The 18,821-nt window shown below is 41.6% G+C and overlaps 1 protein-coding gene across 2 annotated transcripts in view; it reads left to right on the top strand.

The window, feature by feature from the left end:
- The first annotated feature begins 3,825 nt into the window (after positions 1 to 3,825).
- The window catches only part of LOC147255647 (nuclear receptor coactivator 3-like), a 63,388-nt gene continuing 48,392 nt past the window's right edge, over positions 3,826 to 18,821 (top strand). For both annotated transcript variants that reach the window (XM_086213474.1, XM_086213473.1), the window contains exon 1: positions 3,826 to 3,919. The gene's annotated coding sequence lies outside the window, so the exon portion shown is untranslated. The remainder of the gene's footprint in view (positions 3,920 to 18,821) is intronic.

Here is an 18,821-nt window from a genome sequence, read left to right on the forward strand (position 1 = left end):
TTATCCTGTTAAGGGTTGCTGGGGGGGCTGGAGCCTGTCCTAGCAGACGAGGGGCGGGGTTCACCCTGTACGGGTCGCGTGTTTAAAATCATTACAAATTTTTTCTTACCACTTTTACTAGATATTCTTAATTCTTGGTGTATGGTTTTAGATTTTTAAAGCATTTTTCTTACATTCTGGGCAACTATTGATTTCCTTTGATTTCTATATGGTGTCAAACCAATAAGCATAAACTTGCTCCAGATGACAAATCCATCCCATCATCATTAAGTCTACATTAAGTTTCAAAAATGTGATGCTATTTTGCATAGTAATGCAGTAAAAGAACAGAGAGATGTGATGAAAACTTTCATTGATATAGGAGAGTATGGTTCTTATTGACTGTAATGATAAATGTTGGTTGTGCAGATGGATTCCAACAGTCAAGACTAATGTCACTGTCTGTAATGGTGATCCAAACTGATAAATCAAATAATTCTGAAGAGGTTCAAAAACAATCATTGTGTCCTAACAATCTAATGAAAACGCCTGCAACACCTTCATACGTATCCCTGTCAGGTGGGTCACAGCTTCAAAATAAGAGCACAAGAGTACCAAAGAAATTTAAAAAAAAAAAAAATTTTGTGTGACCTATCATAAAACTTGACCGGGGTTTTGTCTGCTGATCTAGAAGCCCCGTTTTACTAACAGGTCTCTTAAGTTTTCTGGTCTTGGTGCACAGGTCCACAGCATTGTCCACAAGTATTTTTGAGGTAAGGTGTGTCCAACTAACCAATCAGACAGAACCCCAGAGAGGCTGAGGTATTGTCTACAAGAATACTGAATAATTTGTGCAATATTTCAGACAAGCCGGAACAATACGTGTTGCCGGGCACCATGCCCAACCTTTGTGATAGATGTAAGACTTCAGGTAATGCCAATCTACTCTGATGTCCATCTTTGTGTATTCTCATAATCGTGTTGCTCAAAATATACCTGATTCAAGCTTTCTTCCCACCTCAAATGTAGAACTGTTCTTTTTACATCAGTTCCTCTACGCAATTCTGTAACTTCCACGGCAAATTCTCCTAGTGGATGAAACCGCACAATGGCCTTTTCTGAACTGAGCACCATGGCTCAGGTGGTAGGGTGGTGACCATGTGGAAGTGTCCCTGAGTTCCATCCTGTTGCCTTGGCACCTTACATAGCCCCCTCTGCCAGCAGTAGACTTTATACTATAAAATCACTAAATGTTGTCCATTTACTGTTTGCATGTCTTCAGTTCCTGCTACGGACTGGCGACCCATCCAGTGTGTGCCCCGCCTCTCGGCCAACGTCAGCCGGGATAGGCTCCAGTCTTCAGACTTTGGTATTCTAGTTGCTTATTCCATAATATTCCCTGAAAGGATGCGTAACAATCGAACATAACCCTGATGGTTCTCTTTTTTAGGGTAACAGGCTCCATGATGTGGTATGTACCTTTCCTTTCAGTTGTCCAATGTTCCTACTGATGCACAAGTTAAGCATGTCTCAGTTTTCCAATGACTGAAAGCAACACTTAAAGATCCGATGATTGTTTGGCATCTCAAGATGGTTCTGTTTGAAAGGGAAATGCACTCGGTAGGAGCCATCTACAAGTTCAGAAAAGTTACTCATGATACAGTGGTCAATGGAAAGGTGCGGTACATACCTCAACCTGATGTCTCTCTCAAGAGCCTTTTTGCATCTTGGTGGCCTTGACGCAAATTAATGGGCAGGCATTACACTCAAGGTCATGGTATTAGCCAACATTAAATTGCTCCAAGCGGAACAATCTGTTTGTTGTTGTTGCTTTTATCTTTGATGTTGTGTTCTCATGCACATGTGAATGTGGGTCTGCTGCTCATCTTTCATCAACTCCCATTAGAGGTTTCCACGGTGGATCATTTTATCTGCATATTTCATCTTGCCTGCCTTTTTTTAAAAAAAATTCTGATACACTCATATATATCCAGGTTATGGACCTCCACTCCAGCTGGACTGGCTTGTGCATCATCTATGACTCGGGGTTGAAGCAGTTATGGGTTCAATGTCTTGCTCAAGGACACTGACACCAACAACCCTCCTAGCTGCCCCAAAGTGAGTCTGCACTGAACAAATACACTCATATATATAGCGTACATTCTTGACAAAGCCTATCTGTTTCATCCTCTCCCTTGCCATGCCAGCATCTTTGTGTCGAACACTAACCACTCCTTTCTGAAAAACGAATCAATTTCCTTGAGCTTATGCTTGGAACCAAGTTTCTACTTTTTCCTTCATCATTACCAAGCGGATGACGCAGATGAGCAGCTGCTGGAGGAGCTGGTTGTACCGCTTCGATATGATCAAGGCAATGCCATCCCTACAGAAATATTTCAGAATAGGAGGTGTGTCTTTTTGGAATGCTTCAACTTCATATTGAAATTCTTGAAGAAAGGCAGCCATCGGTTTGAAGAATTTCTCTACATAATTTTCATTTTCCAAATCAGGTGATGAAGTTCACCGAATTCCATACTCAAATTCTGTTTTTAGACCTGCTCTCTTTCATTGTCAACACTTACCTTTCATTATTAATCAATTACACAAATAATTCCTTTTATTGGTTGAGTGTGGCAGCTTTGCCCACACAAAACCATTTAATTGCATGGTAATCCTTTAATTTCAGCCTTAACAATAGGTTTAGGGATTCTTTTAGAGGACTGTACTCCTTTCCGTCCATGGGAGGCTATTCTCTTCTTACTCATGAGTCATTGTGCTTCGGTGTATTTCAAAGCTGAACCCAAACATATCAGTCCATATCAACAAGATGCCCTTTTTACAGCAGCCATTTTACAGTGTCATTGCATCTTAAATATTGGTGCAATAAATCATATTAAAATAAGACTTTTTCATCCATGCATCATTTCCTATCTGCCAAGAATTTTCACATGGATGCCAGGCAGAGATTGCAACACACTTTACACACCGAGGAGTGGTATGAGTGAACATGAATGTTATTTTCTATGTCGTTCAATGTTTCTTTTATGAAAACAAAACACCTGCTACATTATCCTAGTTATTAAAGTCAGGTGAACCAGGGCTTCAAACTAAGAATATCCAAATACAAAAACATATTTTCCCCATAACCATGAATATAACTAAGCAGAATGCTGCAGCTAACTCAAACAAACTTTAAAGGTGCAGCTAATATCCTATGTCATACTTAGTTTGGAAAACACAACTATGAAAATTAACCTGAACTGGAATGGTAATAAAAATACACAAAAATCTGTATAAAATTTATAAAAAAATAATATATTATATAATATAGATATAAAAATAATGTTTTCTAAAATTCGGACAAGGTGATTTTTGATTAGGGAACGTAGTCTGGTCCTTGTCTCCTTTAAAGTGGACGTCATTATAACATAAATAAAACTTTATTCATCCAATTGGCCATGGTATCAGATAAGACTTTGCCACCTGTACAAGTTAAGGCCGGCCAATTACTCTCTCTAGAAAGAAGCTCTCGAAATTCTGGACATATTTTCTGCCTCAAAAATATCCAAGACAGCTTTCGGAGGTTGACTGAAAATTCCCACCGTGGAATCCCTCTCCTCTCCGGTACGGTCGCTGACATCCGTCTGCAGGCTGCTAGACAGACAGCGGCTGCCCCCTTACCTCCACCTCACCACCCCCCCTTGTGCGGTGGTGGCGTCTGCTTGTAGTTCGTATCCGGGTTGGGTGAGAACACCAGTAGAGTGGCTCTCTGTTCAAACGAACTACTTTACCCAGAATCCTTCGCCTTGCCTCAACTTACAGAACTGCCTTCTTGAGGCTTCGAGAGTGTTTCCCATTTAAACAAACAGTGCCGAAGATGGCGGAGAGTTAATGGTGTAAAGAAGAAATTATCGATCCATTACAGAGATACGTCCACAAGGTAGGACCGTCCGGCGTTTTTGCTAACATTCACTTACGAATTTAGGCAGACTTTGCATTTGGTTTGCGTTTCGATAGAGGACGGAAATGTAGCTTACGGACTTGGGTTCCCAGCGGCAGTGCACACACAATATTGGCATCGGTGCTGTGCGGAGAGCACAGTGCATGGTCATTTTACATGACAGCAAAGATTTACTTACCTGTCGGCGGAGAAGTGCACGCCAGGTATCTTATTTAGCATCCAGCCTGCCGTTTCAGAATGATTGAATGTTTGGCACCTTTATTTAAAAACTTCGTACGAGCTGAGCAGTTTACGCACAGGCTTGCGGATCACAGAAGTGTTTCCTGTAGATGTGTCGAGAAGTTTAGGAAGAGCAGACTTTATTCTAGCATGTGCACACGCTGGTAGTTAGTGGGTTTTTTTTTTTTTCTTAGCTGGTTGCTGCTGCCGATAGCCGGCTAAAAACTGCCCAGCTTGACGCTGTCGCAGCATTAGGGATTTTCGACCGAAATGGTTGTTGATCTGAAGCGCGCAAGCATGTTCAGCATTCTGTGGATGTGCATCCTGTTTTAAAGAGTCGACTGCTGTATTTTACTGATTCTACAAGCATGCAACGCGGGAAGAGGCAGACGATGCTGACTGAACGTCTGTCAGCCAACCAACCAGGCAGCCAGCCGGTGTGCTGAGCGATAAAAGTGACTGTACGGCAGCTTTACTTCCCACTGCGAGTCAGTGCATTGAAGCGGGCATGCATTGACTGTAAATGTGTGAGGTGAAAGAGTGAATGGCGGATGTGCTTGTGTATTTTTGTCGCTTTTATCACCCCCGTTCGTCCTGTCATCTGCTTCAGCTTCCATAACGAGGTGTATCTGCAGGGGGCAGCACCGTGGCCCTGCGCCGAGACGGTGTTCCGTAACCCTGAAGGTCCACGGTCTGATCATGAAGCAGCCAGTCACTGTGTGTGTGTGAGTGAGTGAGTGTGTGTCTGTGTTCACGTGAAATCACTGTGTCCTTGAGCATATGACAGTAAAGCCCTAACAGCCGTGTGTGTAACTACTGTAATGGAGGTGGTGCAGATAGTTTGTGACATTTTGTCCAGTTTTACTCAGGACTCAGTTACATATCGATAGAATATTGATATGAGACTATATATTTCAGCTTAGATTTAAGAGATTGTTATACTGCGCTATAGCAAATTTCAAAGGTTACTGTACAGTACAGTAATGTAACTTTATGAACTTTCCAAACAGTTCTAATCATGGCCTTTCCACACAAAGCCATCAATATCAGTGATTATTATTTATCAAAAATATCATTGTTCAGTAATCATCCCTGCATAATTGCTACATGTTGACATTGAGGTATTTGGTAAAAATGATTGTGGCATTTGATTTTGTTGGTACGGCCCAGCCCTCGGTCTTCCTAATTCTAGGAAGTCACAAAATTTCTTCTCTCTGTTACACCTGCTATGAATTAATTTTGTCTTTAAATTATTGGATCACAGTAATACAGAATTTTTTAAGTACATCAAATTTGGAACATGATGGAAAAAGAATGTCCATCTCAGATTTGCCAAGTCTAAATTGATGTCTCAAGTTCAGGGCTACTCATGATAATAATTCTAACAGCAACAATAATGACAATAAAACAGGCCCAATAATGATAAACAATTGAAAATCATTTTGCAAAAATATACTTTCAAGCACGGTTTATGTCTTTTTTCTGTTCAAATATATAAGATCCCTCATTATGTAAAGATAGGTATATATTCCTCTCACACGCATATTTTGATTAGGAAGCAGAGATACCTTTTGCACGATGTCACTGCAGTACCAGTAATGAACATATACACATTTCTCATAATACACTATTTGTGTCTTCCTGTTTCAGACCATTACCTTCACTTGACAATTTTGAAATGTACTGAAAGGACTTTGCAAAATACATTTGTAATGCATTTATGTAAAATTGATTTAAAAGTCCAGAGAAATATCTAAGGACCTGGGATCTTTTGTGTTTGCTTGTCACCCCTAGCCCACTAATAATTTTTAGTTTTGGTTCTCCCAGTTAAAAGATTGGTGAAGGGCTTCTCCAGTTTGACAGTCGTATGTATTAATTTTGTAATTATGTATGGCATATGATATCAAGTAGAAAAAAAGGCATACCCTCACATTGGAAAAGATGGTGAATTGAATTTTTTCCTCCACAAAGGTCCAGGAATTCTTTATTCATTTAACACTGTCTACAGAAGGAACAATTCCGAGGATTTCTGTACACGGTTCATTAATGCACTAATTGTGTCAGCTCTGTGTGTGTGTGTGTGTGTGTGTGTGTGTGTGTGTGTGAGAGAGAGCGAGAGACATGGCTGTGTGTTGCTGAAATAGAGGTGTGGCAGTGAGGAGCCTCCATGGCACCCCTCTCCTGACAGATTTACAGTTGCCCCGGTCTCGGCACGCGTGTAGACACGCGCACCTACAACCCACAAACCAAGGAATCGAACAGAAGGGGTGTGGGCAAGATGCTTGGACCCACAGGCACCCTTGTAGGGTCTTCGCTAAGTGGGATGGTGGAATGAATGAAGATGGAGGGAGGTGACAATGATGCATGATGTTTGCTGAATGGGAAAAAGAGGACAGAGGTTAGCAGGGGATGATAGTGACTGGGTCAGGCACTGGGGGCAGGGCTCCGGAGGCTGAGTATGGGGGGGCAGGGACGGCGGACCCAACACACCAGCCTGGGAAGATTTGTTTGCGAAGCAGAGAAAGGGTTCAGGTGGAGCCTCGTGCTGGAATTCTACCTGGGACTTTTTACCCCTTATCTTTTGTTGATGTTGTTTCTGCTCATCAATTCTGCAGGGCCACCCCCCCCCCCCCAACACACACACACACACACACACACACACACACACCCCTCCCCTGTGGAATCAGGAAGTTTTCTGACTCCAACAGTCCACATTCTTTGCTCAGCTCTCTCTTCTCTCTGTGGTATGTCGCTGGCTGTCCCCTGCCTCCCCCAGCTGCAGTGCGCTGAGCTGAACTGTTGTCCTGTTGTTATTGAGGCCCCTTTCCCATGTGTCAGGATGTGTTAAACAGGAATTAATCTTCACCAGCTCTCATTGATTTCACTCTACGGAGGAGGGGTCCGTTTTAATCTCACTCATTTTTGCCCTCCTGTTCCTTGTCCAGGCTTCTCCTGTCCAACCGTGGATCCCTACCCTCACGCCTTTCATACGAGTTTCTCCCAAAGGCCCTGTTCTGGCTGACTTTTCACAGTACAGACAATACAGACTTGAATTTCCAAAGTGCAAAGACCTTGTTTTGAGAAACAGAAATGTATTATTCATAAATCCCTTTTCAAGCAGTCATAGTAGCCATAAAACACATTTTAGAATTCTCAGAATGAAGATTTAAACCCAGACTTGTGTGATTAAAGCTTAAGTAAACACAACGGGGCTGAAATCACTCGCTCCTCCTCACTCAGTATCTGGGGACTTCTGGACTACATATTGAGCATGTGGGCAAAATAAAAAAAAAAACATATTCAGACACCACACAGGTCGTTTTATCTGCATCATTAAATAGTGTACATCCACACATTTGAAACACCCCTGATTGATGCTGGCTGATGGAAGCACCAGTGGCTTAAAGTACTGACACTGTTGATGATTTAAAAAAAGCAACGTGTCGTTAAGTTATGTGTTGTGGATGATTTTGTTGTGATGCGCTGTTTTGATTCTGTGTTTGTAATATGGCCTTAACCGAGTGGGGGCTCCGGTGAGCGGGGGCTAAAACAAGTGGCAAGCAAAAGATGGGAACTTTGGAATATGTTTTGGTTTCATTTTATTTTTGCTCTTTAAACTGTTCACACTGAGGTGTGTGTGTCACAGCAGTCTCAATTATTGGGCAGTTTTATTTCTGAGTACACCAAAAAGGTCCACAACTCTTGAGTTCAGAACTGCACTTGAAATAAAACCCGTGTGGGTGCCACCGCACTACTTGATCAGTAAATTAACTTAGTCACTGATTTGATTTACAGAACTACAATATAGGGCTGGGCGATGAATCGAATTTTGATCGTCATCGTGATATCAAAATGTGCGATTACCACATCGCAAAAGTCATGTGTCCACGATGAGAAGTTCATTTTCACATGCTGCGAAAATAAACCAATTACATGCGACGTTGTTAAATTAGCCGCGCTAACCCATGACATTAACTGGTGGTGTGGTGTCATCTGCATAGGTGTGTGGTGATAGCGGACACTAGCAAGCTGGTGGAGCCGAGGGAAGGCGCGTTACGTGGATGACGACGCAGAGAAAACTAGCGAGCGTTCGGAAAATTAGGTGGACCTGGTGGCGGGAAAAAAAAGCTCCTCACTCATTTGGAGGTATTTTGGGTTCAAACGAGACGACATCGTACAAGCCCAGGTACGGTGTAAAACACGTGGGGCGGTCGTGGCAACTGCGAGGGGAATCACGACCAGTCTTCATCAATACCTGAAACACCACCACAAAGAACTGCACAAACAATTCAGAGACAGCCGACAACACCGAGTCCGCATGACGTCAAAGGATTGCAGCAACCGTCCATTTCTGTGAGTTTAGCAAACGCGACTCCGCAGCCACTCGTTCGTCCTCCGAGAGGCTCTTGGGCGCGTGAGGGAATGTGGTTACATGTCAGCGCTCCTGCTTGAAACCTAGCAAAGTGAACATGTTGGTGTTCCTGTGCAAGAACTTGAAATAAGAGACGTGTTGAAGGAGTTTTGGGATGAATAAATCTCCCTATCTCTTGATCTAGTGGTTCTACATTACTCAAGTTTTCTCCATCGTAGTCCTGTAATTGCCACCTGTTTAGCAAGAGGATGGCATCGGCAGGTCTCGATCTTTATTATGGGAGAAATGTTTAATTTATTTTAGTGATGTTTTCTCCCAGATATCTTTTAGTTGGGAGTCTTGGAAATTGTTTGAATTTTGTTGTTTGAGCCTTGTGCAATATGCAATATGTTCAAATTAAAGCATATGTTGGATACAAACAACTGTTCAATTTCTTCATTCAGTGGGCATAGGCTATTAAATGTTTGTAGTCTATGTTAGCTGTAAATATTAAAACAAAGATATGCTTTAATGTATTGTAGCTAATATGTACCCTTTGATATTTCATTAAAAAATACATATATTATACATTTATCACAGGTCATATCATCATCACCATATTGAACAGTGTAATTGCACATCGCATGTTTTCCTGGTATCGCCCAGCCCCACTACAATGCCACCTCTATTTTACTAAGAAGTAAAACCATTACTTCCCAATCAGTGAAAAAAAACAAGTTATATCTATATTCTATATAATAGTATCATTGGTTTGATTGTGTGGTTATTAAGGAAAAAGACACAAATTGCTGATATTTTTTTTATTAAATGTGTATTTCTCAAGTCAAACATACGAACAAACTAGCATTAAAAAAAAAAAAATACCAAGACAACCATGTGGGCAGTATTGGTTTCAAACTGCTTTCATGAATTCAAGAGATAGCTGGAACAGAAATAAAGACTTTTAAGACAAATTTCAGCAACATCTTTGCCATACTGTTCTAAAGAACTCGCTCACTTTAAGCCTGACGCTGCACCTGCCGTTGCTGCATGTAGTTGTTACCGTACGTTTAATGTTACCTTTTGTACTTTCAGTATTTTCAGTAAAAATGCTAAGACTTTGTTTTGAAGTAGGCTTGTCACGATACCAGAAATTTAGTAGTTGATACCAATACCACTTAAATTCCACGATACTCGATACCACGGTAAACATAAACAATAAATCCCCTGTAGTTCAACATACATTCCTTTATTTGAACCAAGAGAACAACAAACAATATTGTTTGAATTCAGATGCACTCACCTTGAATTCTTTGTACAAATGTGGATGTTTGTCTTTTAAATGCTTTGCCAGGTTTGATGTTGCTCCCCTTCGCTGTGGTACGGTGACGGCATTTTTTGCATATAGGTTTTTGTGGACCAATAAGTAATCCCTCCTCATCAGCCTCGAATCCAAAGTGTTTCCATACGCGACTTTTGGCGTTTTTCTTCTCAATTAATTGAGGGGCAGCTGTCGCTGTCATTGACGACCCAGATGGGTGTGCCTCTGCCTTGTTGCATGTTGTCCTTCTTAGCAGGGTAGTCAGTCACGTGATCAGCACCGTGGGAGGGTTGCCAGATAATCACTCATTTACAGCCAAAAAACAACGCTAAAGAAGCGGCCAGATGTGGCTCATCAGTACCAAAGGTACTTCGGGTATTCTAGAAAAGTCAGTACCGTCACATTTGCAGAATCTTAGTTCCGACTTGGTACCGAAGTATCGGTTCTCATGACAAGCCTATTTTGAAGTATCTTCTTTTTTTCTTTTTTGGGGGTTTTCAACTGAAAATCATTTCTGGAGGTTTAAGGTTGCTGTCTTCAGGCTCTGATCCAGTCAGCTGTGTGCAAACAGAGGCAGGGTGGTTAATCACGGCACGAAAGCAGACTCAAGTCTGTAAAAGTTTATGGTAAAGTTTTATATTTGATCTTCAAAAACAACTGTTGTTGGGATCAAACGTTGTAGCGTTAATAAGCCTGATAAGTCCAATAAAAGTGTTTGCTCCACATGAATACACAACAATACACACTTCATGCGTATCTGGATAAAGCTGCAGAATAATTCATCAGCTCTGCTGTAGTACAATGTTCAGTGTTATTGAATCTGTTTGAGAGAGTTGCTGATTCATTTCGGTGGCTATAATGTGTGGAGCTGTTGAACTATGCTCGGGTACACAGAGAGGTGCTGCTAATATAAACGTCAAGCCTAAAGTTGCATTATAAATCAAATCAATTACCAACACTGTAGCTCTTATTTCAGCTAACCAATTAGACGACGGCTCTGTGTCTTTAACTGGCCGTACTGTAACGCCACAGGACAAACGACTCAGTCATCACTGGTATTTCTAGGTCAGGAAATTGAGCTGATTTCACTGCAGAAGTCTATTCTGGCTTTGTTCAAATGGGTTAGGTAAAGTTAAGTTGTGTGTGTGATAATGGAAAGAGTAAAATGAGTTGGAAGGATGAACTGATAAGAAACAGAAGGAGAGAGGAGGATGAGCTGATTGGTTAGATAGATGTCTTGCTTTCTGTTTTTTTTTTCTTTCACTAGAATGCTTCAGTGCAGTTCATGTCCTTCGCTGCTTTATTTTTCTGTGAGCCATTTCTTCTGTGAGAGGAATGTCAAGTGCCCATCTTGATGCCGTTCTCTTGTTGATGCGTTGCTACCTGCTGTCCGCTCTTGAGTTCCACCTTTTTCTGCTTCTGTCAGGTTCTTTATCTCCTTCCTTGTCTTCTTTTGTGTCTTTCTTTCTCGTTGGTTGCTGTTAGCTTGTGCCAAAGACTTAATATTTTTGAATTGTTGTACTTTGGCGTTATAACTTTGTGTTACTCAAACGCCTTTGCTATGCAACCAGCTTTGCTTTGTGTTTGTACAGTTCTATGTGTGTGAGATGATGGAGAGGAGACAGAGTGTGAGGAGGAGAGGAGGCGGGGGGAGATAGGGAGACTCATTTTATTAACGTGGCGACTCCCGCAAAAATTCAGGGAGTGCTGTTGCATCCAGCTGTTACTGGTTGCACGAGGCTTCGTTGCCACAGCAACGCAGCCCTGCGCGCCTGCTCAAGGTCGTTCATCCAGTTCTGAACTGAGCATCGTGCTGCACATAGGATGCACTCAGTGGAGGGGGAGGAGGAGGGGGGCACAGAAGAATTACTTCAAAGTAACCAATCAAAAGCGCTTCTATGACGTTGTTTTTGGTGAACAAACACAGCCCTCCCTCCAGCGCCTCTTGTGATACACACTCGCTCCTACTTTCTTCAATAAAGAAACAAACAATAAAGAACCCCTGGCCTTGGGGTTTGTAGGTTCTTTTGCCAGCTGATAAAATATTTAGCTGGTCAGTGGGAGAGAGAGAGAGAGAGAGAGAGAGGGAGAGAAACAGTGGCTGGAGAAGAAATGAGCAGCACAGCTTGGATTTGTGTTTTTCCCTTTCTAATGGTGCATTGCTGTCAGGCTACCTGGGTCTCCTCTCCTTTCCTCTCTTTTTCTGAGGGCTGCAGAATCCCAGGGCGGGGGAGTGGGGGAGGTGGGCACCGCTGCATGTACTGTATGCCTGCACGAACTGGACTCAGCACATTGTCTTGTAAAGACCCTTACACACCGTGTGACAACAGCAGACTGGGAGGACCGTTTTGTGCATGCATGTCATAATGTGAGAAATTTAGTCTAATAAAATCTTAATTGCAATCAACTTTATCACTGTAGTTGAAATTAAAGATGAGAAATATCCGATGGAGAGATAAACGTCTGGTGATTCATTGCTGTATGTACTGTCGCGCCCCAGCAATCGATTATTTTAGTAACTGAGCATTCTCGTTCTTGTTTAAACTCCAAATCAGATAAGAAATAAGTTTTAGCTCATTAGGGAGCAGTGGTTAATAAACAAAAGAGAACATGAGCCAGGTCTCCCTCAAATTGAACAATTGGTTGTTAAATATTCCAAATTTCTAAATTCCATCAAGTATTATGTCATCTGTAAACCCGCTGACTCTGCTCCCTGCAATGTAATAATCAGAATAGCCAACTGACATGTACACCCCCTGATAATTTCCTCTGTGAGGTGTTTTATGCATCACTGATAGGTGATCGTAGTTCTTATGTTTTAGCGAATATCATCTGGACACCATAATGTCCCCCATTGTCTTTTTTTTTTTTAAGTAAAAAAAATTTCCCCCTTAGTCTTAATGAATGTGTAGCAGTAGTGGTAGTGATCAACGATCTAGTTATCAAGAGTTACTCGGAATCGTGATCGACGCCAAACATCTCTGTCGATTCAAGAAATCAGAAACATTTTGCCGTTTTTAGTTTTTTTTTTTTTTTAATCAATTCAAATGAAAATAATCAAGTTGCATCTGTGTCTAATCCTCGAGCAACATTCAAATGGGTTTTGGTCACCTAAAGGCAAATGGCTGCCGACATCAGCGTTGATGAGAGATGAGTTTGCACGTCATACTTGCGTTGAGCTACTTTTTTTTAATTCAACCATAAAAAAAAATCCAAAACACTACAGTATGTCGGTTGTTACGTCGGTGGGTGATTTTCTTCTTCTGTTTTGCTTTTCTGTCCAAAGGGCGCACGCAGAGTTCAGCCGGGTATTTAGAGACTGTCTCATAGAGCCCCCATTTTGTTGCGAAATCACATTGCATTTTATGGACAGTAAGGTGATGTGTAGGGTGGATAAATATGTATGTGTGTGTGTGTGTGTGTGTGATTGTTTAAAGTAACACTCAAACACAATCCCTCTTATTTCCGTAAGCCCCCAGGCAGAAGAGGACTGATTTTGGAAGGAAGAGGAGGAGGAGTGGGGTTAGTTTCATGTTTCTCCTTGCTATAAGGTAATAGATGCTTGTTAGGGGGGTCCTCGGAGGGAGGCGTCTCTAAGAAAGGGAGCTCTGTTTTTTTTTTTTATATTTATTTTCCATTGTAAAATCCAGGCCTATTTTATGTGTTTGAGAGCTTAGTGCCCATGCGCACACACACCAAACATTTATGGGGTTTGAGGTAAATGTTGCCAGCTGCAGCTCAGTGAGCAAGTGGCTTCAACTCTGCCTGAACCCGGCTGTTATGTGACCACCTCCTCAACTCAATTCACTCCCGTCCTGCCTTCCCCTCAGCTGCCACACCTCCTATATCACTCTCCCCCCCCCCCCCACCACACACACATAGAGGCATACATACACACACCTTCTTCTCCATCCACCAGCTCCTCGCTCTAGTGTCAGCAGCAGCAGCAGCAGCAGCAGCAGCAGCAGCAGCATCACTCATCTCAGGACAGCGGGAGAGCACTCCAAGGTCTGCTACACCCACCTTGTCACCTTGCTGTGGAGCAGCAGGCTGGCCAAGTAGATTTCATCTGATTGGCTAGCTCTCCGACTCCCCTCAGAGGTCACACGGCTGCGCTGCCACACAGGCTTGTTTATCCCTACTCAGCACCGACATTAGCTTCCACATGTTGGATGCCCATTTGTTTCATTTGCTGAAAAATAAATGCGTTCATCCAGCTAAGGGCATGTAATCATAGAACCTTTTATCGATCATCGGCTCAGTAGGTGATAGAACGGTCTTTAACCCTGTGACAATGTTGGGTAACGGCTGTTCAAATTGCTCAATTTCACATGTGACTAAGGCAATTTTGAAAGGGTGCACGTAGAGAAGATGCAGGCTTGGCTTTCAAAGCAAACTGCTGAATTTCACATTCTGCTGTGAGCACAATTACTACCTTTACCCATCTGTTTCTGCTCAGCTGGGAAGTGTAAAGAAGCCCTCTGTGCATCAACCTCCGCTCAGGCTGAGGAAGCATCTTTGGTTGAATCAGCTTTTTTCCACTCTAGTCCCACACAACCTCCTCAACCCTTTCATTTTCTTTTACTTCCTCTTTTTCTCATAACAAATTTGTTAGTCCTGTGAGATCCAAGTCGTAGTAAACAAGCAGTGACATTCACATGCTCTCTTTTGGAGGGAAAGAGGCCAGAATTTAAATATTGATTTGATGCAGGATGAGACAAAGATTCCAGTTTCTAGTTTGTTCCTTTTCTTGGGGCTTTTTTTTTTTTATAGCTGATGTTTGTATGTGTGTGCTTTTTCTAAAGGGATTAATCAGACTCGAACATAAAGACTGCTTTGTTTGTCTTCTCCCTCTGTGTGCGCATGTTGTTGTGTCTCATGTCAGCTGTAGAGATGAGGATGGAATATCATCTAGTGTTCTATTCTGCTGCCCATTCAGGTAACCATCATGTGAGCAGCCTCGGCTCACCTACAGATTTCTAGGGCTGCTGGTAATCAAGCTGGACTAATGGCAGACTGACCGGTTAGAATCAGGTGTAGCATGCACATTGAAACCTTAATACGGACATATTCAGTTGTAGATGCAGCAAATGGAGCTGATAATGGCGAAGTATCAAGAGGGCTCTTGTTTTTTGTTTTTTGAACCCTTGCAGACAACTATATTACATTATTTCATGCTGGTTTCAAATTGCATGTAAGCTTACTTCTTTGAGAGCATTAAATGTTGTAAATTCCATCAGAAAAAAAAGGCATCACGGATTCCTTCAATCAAATAAAATTCCCTCGCTTTCCATAAATGTAATACCGCCCTTCCACATTTTCTGATTCTTTCCTGTTCCATCCTGATAACTTTACCAAATCTTCTTGAGCAAGGAAGCTTCCTCTCTGCTGACCTACTGACTTTTCTTCTTTTTCTGTCGCATCCAGTCATAGTGTAACTACAGGCTGACAGATTGAGGATCTAGCATAGGGAACTCCAAGTCATTCCTGAAGTTTTACACATTTTCAGTTTTAAAAGCATAAAATACACTTTAACAGGCCTTGATACAATTTAAATAAGGTTGGACTATTTTTTATTATAATTATCTAAAATCCTAGTACTTAAAAAAAGTTTCTTAACCTGCCACTGGCAAATAGGAAGTTATATTTGAACAATTTTGCTGTTGTAGCCATTTCACACTTACCACTCAGCGTTCTCACTTAATACTGGTGTGATTCCAATAATTCACCTTGGCAGTTTACTCTCGGCACACATGTGACTACTTAGTTGATGCACGTTGCATCCTTTTGATAGTCAAACAGCAATGTATTAATTAAGAACCTCAAGATGAATAATGGGCGGCATGGTGATGTTGTGGATAACACTGTCGCCTCACAGCAAGAAGGTTCTTGGTTCGAGCCCTGGCTCCAACACGGGATCTTTCTTTGTGGAGTCTGCATGTTCTCCCTGTTCCTGCTTGGGTTCTCTCCGGGTACTCCGGCTTCCTCCCACAGTCCAAAGACATGCAGGAGGGGATGTTAATCGGATACTCTAAATTGACCGTAGGTGTGGCTGTGAGCGTGAATGGTTGTCTGTCTATATGTGTTGGCCCTGTGATGGACTGGCCTCACACCCGAAGGCTGCTGGATAGGCTCCAGCCCCCCACGACCCTTGACAGGATAAGCGGTAGAAAATGGATGGATGGATGGAAGATGAAGAACCTCCTCCACTGTGTCTTTGTTCAGCATTGGCCCATTGAACTATTTCAGTGTGTAGGGTCTTTGGTTTGTGGAGGTGCTTAATTGCAAGAGTTTGTGCAATACTTGTCATTCTTATTATTCATTTTGGCTAGAAAACAAAGGAAAATTACAGATTGGTATTAAAGATACCAGAATATGGCAGCATTTAGTATTTCTCCAGAGGAGAATTTGAGGTGTGGGGACGAGTGAACTCAACCTATATTGTTCTAATAATAATGGCTCTAAAAAATTGAATGACAGTTTATTCCTTGTCCTTGCTTCACAAATCCAGGTATTTCTCTGACCAGCATCTGAGCCTGTTATGATGTCAAGCATCTGTGTACGTGTTGACACATGCATGCTTCATGTGTTAACTGAAAAGCATTTTCCTTTCACATGTCCATGACAGGTCTCCAGTAAGGCCCAGCATGATCTCCCTCCCTATCTCACCAGGGCTAAAATAACACCATCTCTAAACTAGACTTAAACAGAGAGGGGGAAAAAAGAGAGAGAAAACAGAGGGGGTAGAGGCAGGAAGATAGAAAAAGATGGGGATGATGGGATGAGAGGCAGGCAGATTGACAAAACAACAGTCAGAGAAAAATAGAGAGAGAGAGGGAGGGAGAGCAGAAGGGCAGGGAGGAAAAGAAAACAAGTCATTAATAATTTACCTGGAGGACACTTCTGGGTCGACCTTTAGTTCTGGTCAGCCATGTTCAGCAAAGAACAAAGTGTTGTAGTGTTGGGAAACTCTTTCACATGAACCGAGCGGTGTGTTCAGATGGAAAGTTTGATGTTCAGACCCAAAATAGCACGGCAATAAAAAAAACGGGTGCCAGTGAGAAGATTAAATACCATTTAAAAAGGGTGATTAAAAGGGGAAATTCATCAATTTGAAGCTGCCAGAACACTCTGCAGTGGCAGACAGGATTTAAAAATTCTGCAAGGTTATGATAATTTCTGGCTTTATCAACTCATGAAAAAAAAATTGTAAATGGAGCAGTTACTCATGTACAAAGTAAACTACCAGGAACCTGAAGCTAGGGTCAGGCAATTAGATGTCTATTGATTGAAATCAAGATTAACAAAGATTATCGTAATTGAGATAAGATTGGACAGCTAATCAAACTTTTATGGAAACCACATTATGGCTTTTTCTAAAGATAGGATATGTGTCAAAATTAAGTATTATGGTGGTAGAAATTCCTGCAAAAAAAAAAAAAATCACACCATCATTTCAATATGGTTTTAAATCGTGAAATAGAATCGATCATACTGCTGTTCATCATAATATCACATTTAGATATTTCTTTTCCAAATCTGTTAGCCCTAAAACAAATCCCAACTCTCTCAGCAACAACTGGACATTCAAGCGAAAATGTTAAAATCAAAAACCTTCATTTACAACCTGTCACAGACTTCTCCTCATAAGGGTTAATTTGATACTTTGTCTTTAATGAGAGCTTGTCAGAGCTCAAAAAGACATGGTAAAAAATGTATGATATCATGGGTCATTAATCATAATTGAGGTAAAAGTTTGAAATAATGGCGATGTTGACTTGAAGTCATATCGCGCATCATGAATTCATCAAAGTTTCCTCAACGAGAGCTCAACCGCATTTTCACAGCTTGGCAAAGACATGCATTTAGCAGGTGGTTACCAAATAGCTTTTATGCGCATTACCGCCACCCTCTGGCGACAGCAATACCAGGATCCAGAACAAACAGGAGAAAACAACAGTCGCACAAAATATGTATTTTTTTTTTTAATATTTTAAAATCTTGGCCCGTAGTTGGCATGGCACCAGCTACATTTGACTCTATTTGCTTTAGCTGACAGTATTTTCGTTTTCACTTTGTACCAGCCTCAGTGTAGCTGGTTGTCATAGCGATTCCCCATGAAACTGGTAAATCGTTATTACGCACAACCTTTGCAAAATATAAAAAAAATATAAAAAGACAAGTCACCTCCTTCAATGCAAAGAACTGAATGATGTCTCGTCTGAAATGTATATGGCCGACAAATAAGTTTGTGTCTATTTCACTCGTTGCAGTAGCGTCTTCTGCACGCTGTCTAAAAAAAAAGCTTTAGTTGTCCGTCTGACACCAAATTACTGTGAAATACAGACATATATTCAGCTGTGACTGGTGAGGACTAATTTGTGGCTGCTCTCCATTTAACCTTTGTCCCGACATACTTCAGCTGCACAAGGAACAGAAATATAGCCGGAGGAGTTGGGTGGGAGGGGGTTGGGTTGGGGGTGGGGGACAACAACTTGTTGCTATGTAATTATGGTGCTATGACAAACACTGTGCTGTGTGTGTGTGTGTGTGTGTGTGTGTGTGTGTGTTTTAGTGCTTTTATAGTTTGTATTTACCAACAAAACCAACTGGATGAGGTCCTGGATAAAGCTTAAGTTGATGCTGATTTATTTTCCAAAAGATTTCCTCCAAGTTACTTTAGTTCTCCTGCTCAGAATTACAAAGGAGGATGTGAAGCAGAGGAATAGACTATGCAGTTGAGATTGTTCAATTTCAAGTTTTTGTTTCATTTACAGTGTAACCATACACTCTTGGGTAACACTAAGACCTCTCTCTCTCTTCGTCCAGGCCATTTCACTATTTTACTACTGCAGCATTGTCACGTTACTCTGCTTGTGTTAATTCATTTGACAACCATATTTGTGTGTGTGTGTGTGTGTGTGTGTGTGTGTGTTTAAGTTGAAGTTTTCCTTTAAATGCATAAAATGGAAATACAGTAGAAAAAGACA

This window comes from Aulostomus chinensis, chromosome 9 (assembly GCF_037954235.1).
Source record: "Aulostomus chinensis isolate RoL2024-O1b breed Wild chromosome 9, RoL_Achi_v1.0, whole genome shotgun sequence".
Taxonomy (NCBI): Eukaryota; Metazoa; Chordata; class Actinopteri; order Syngnathiformes; family Aulostomidae; genus Aulostomus; species Aulostomus chinensis.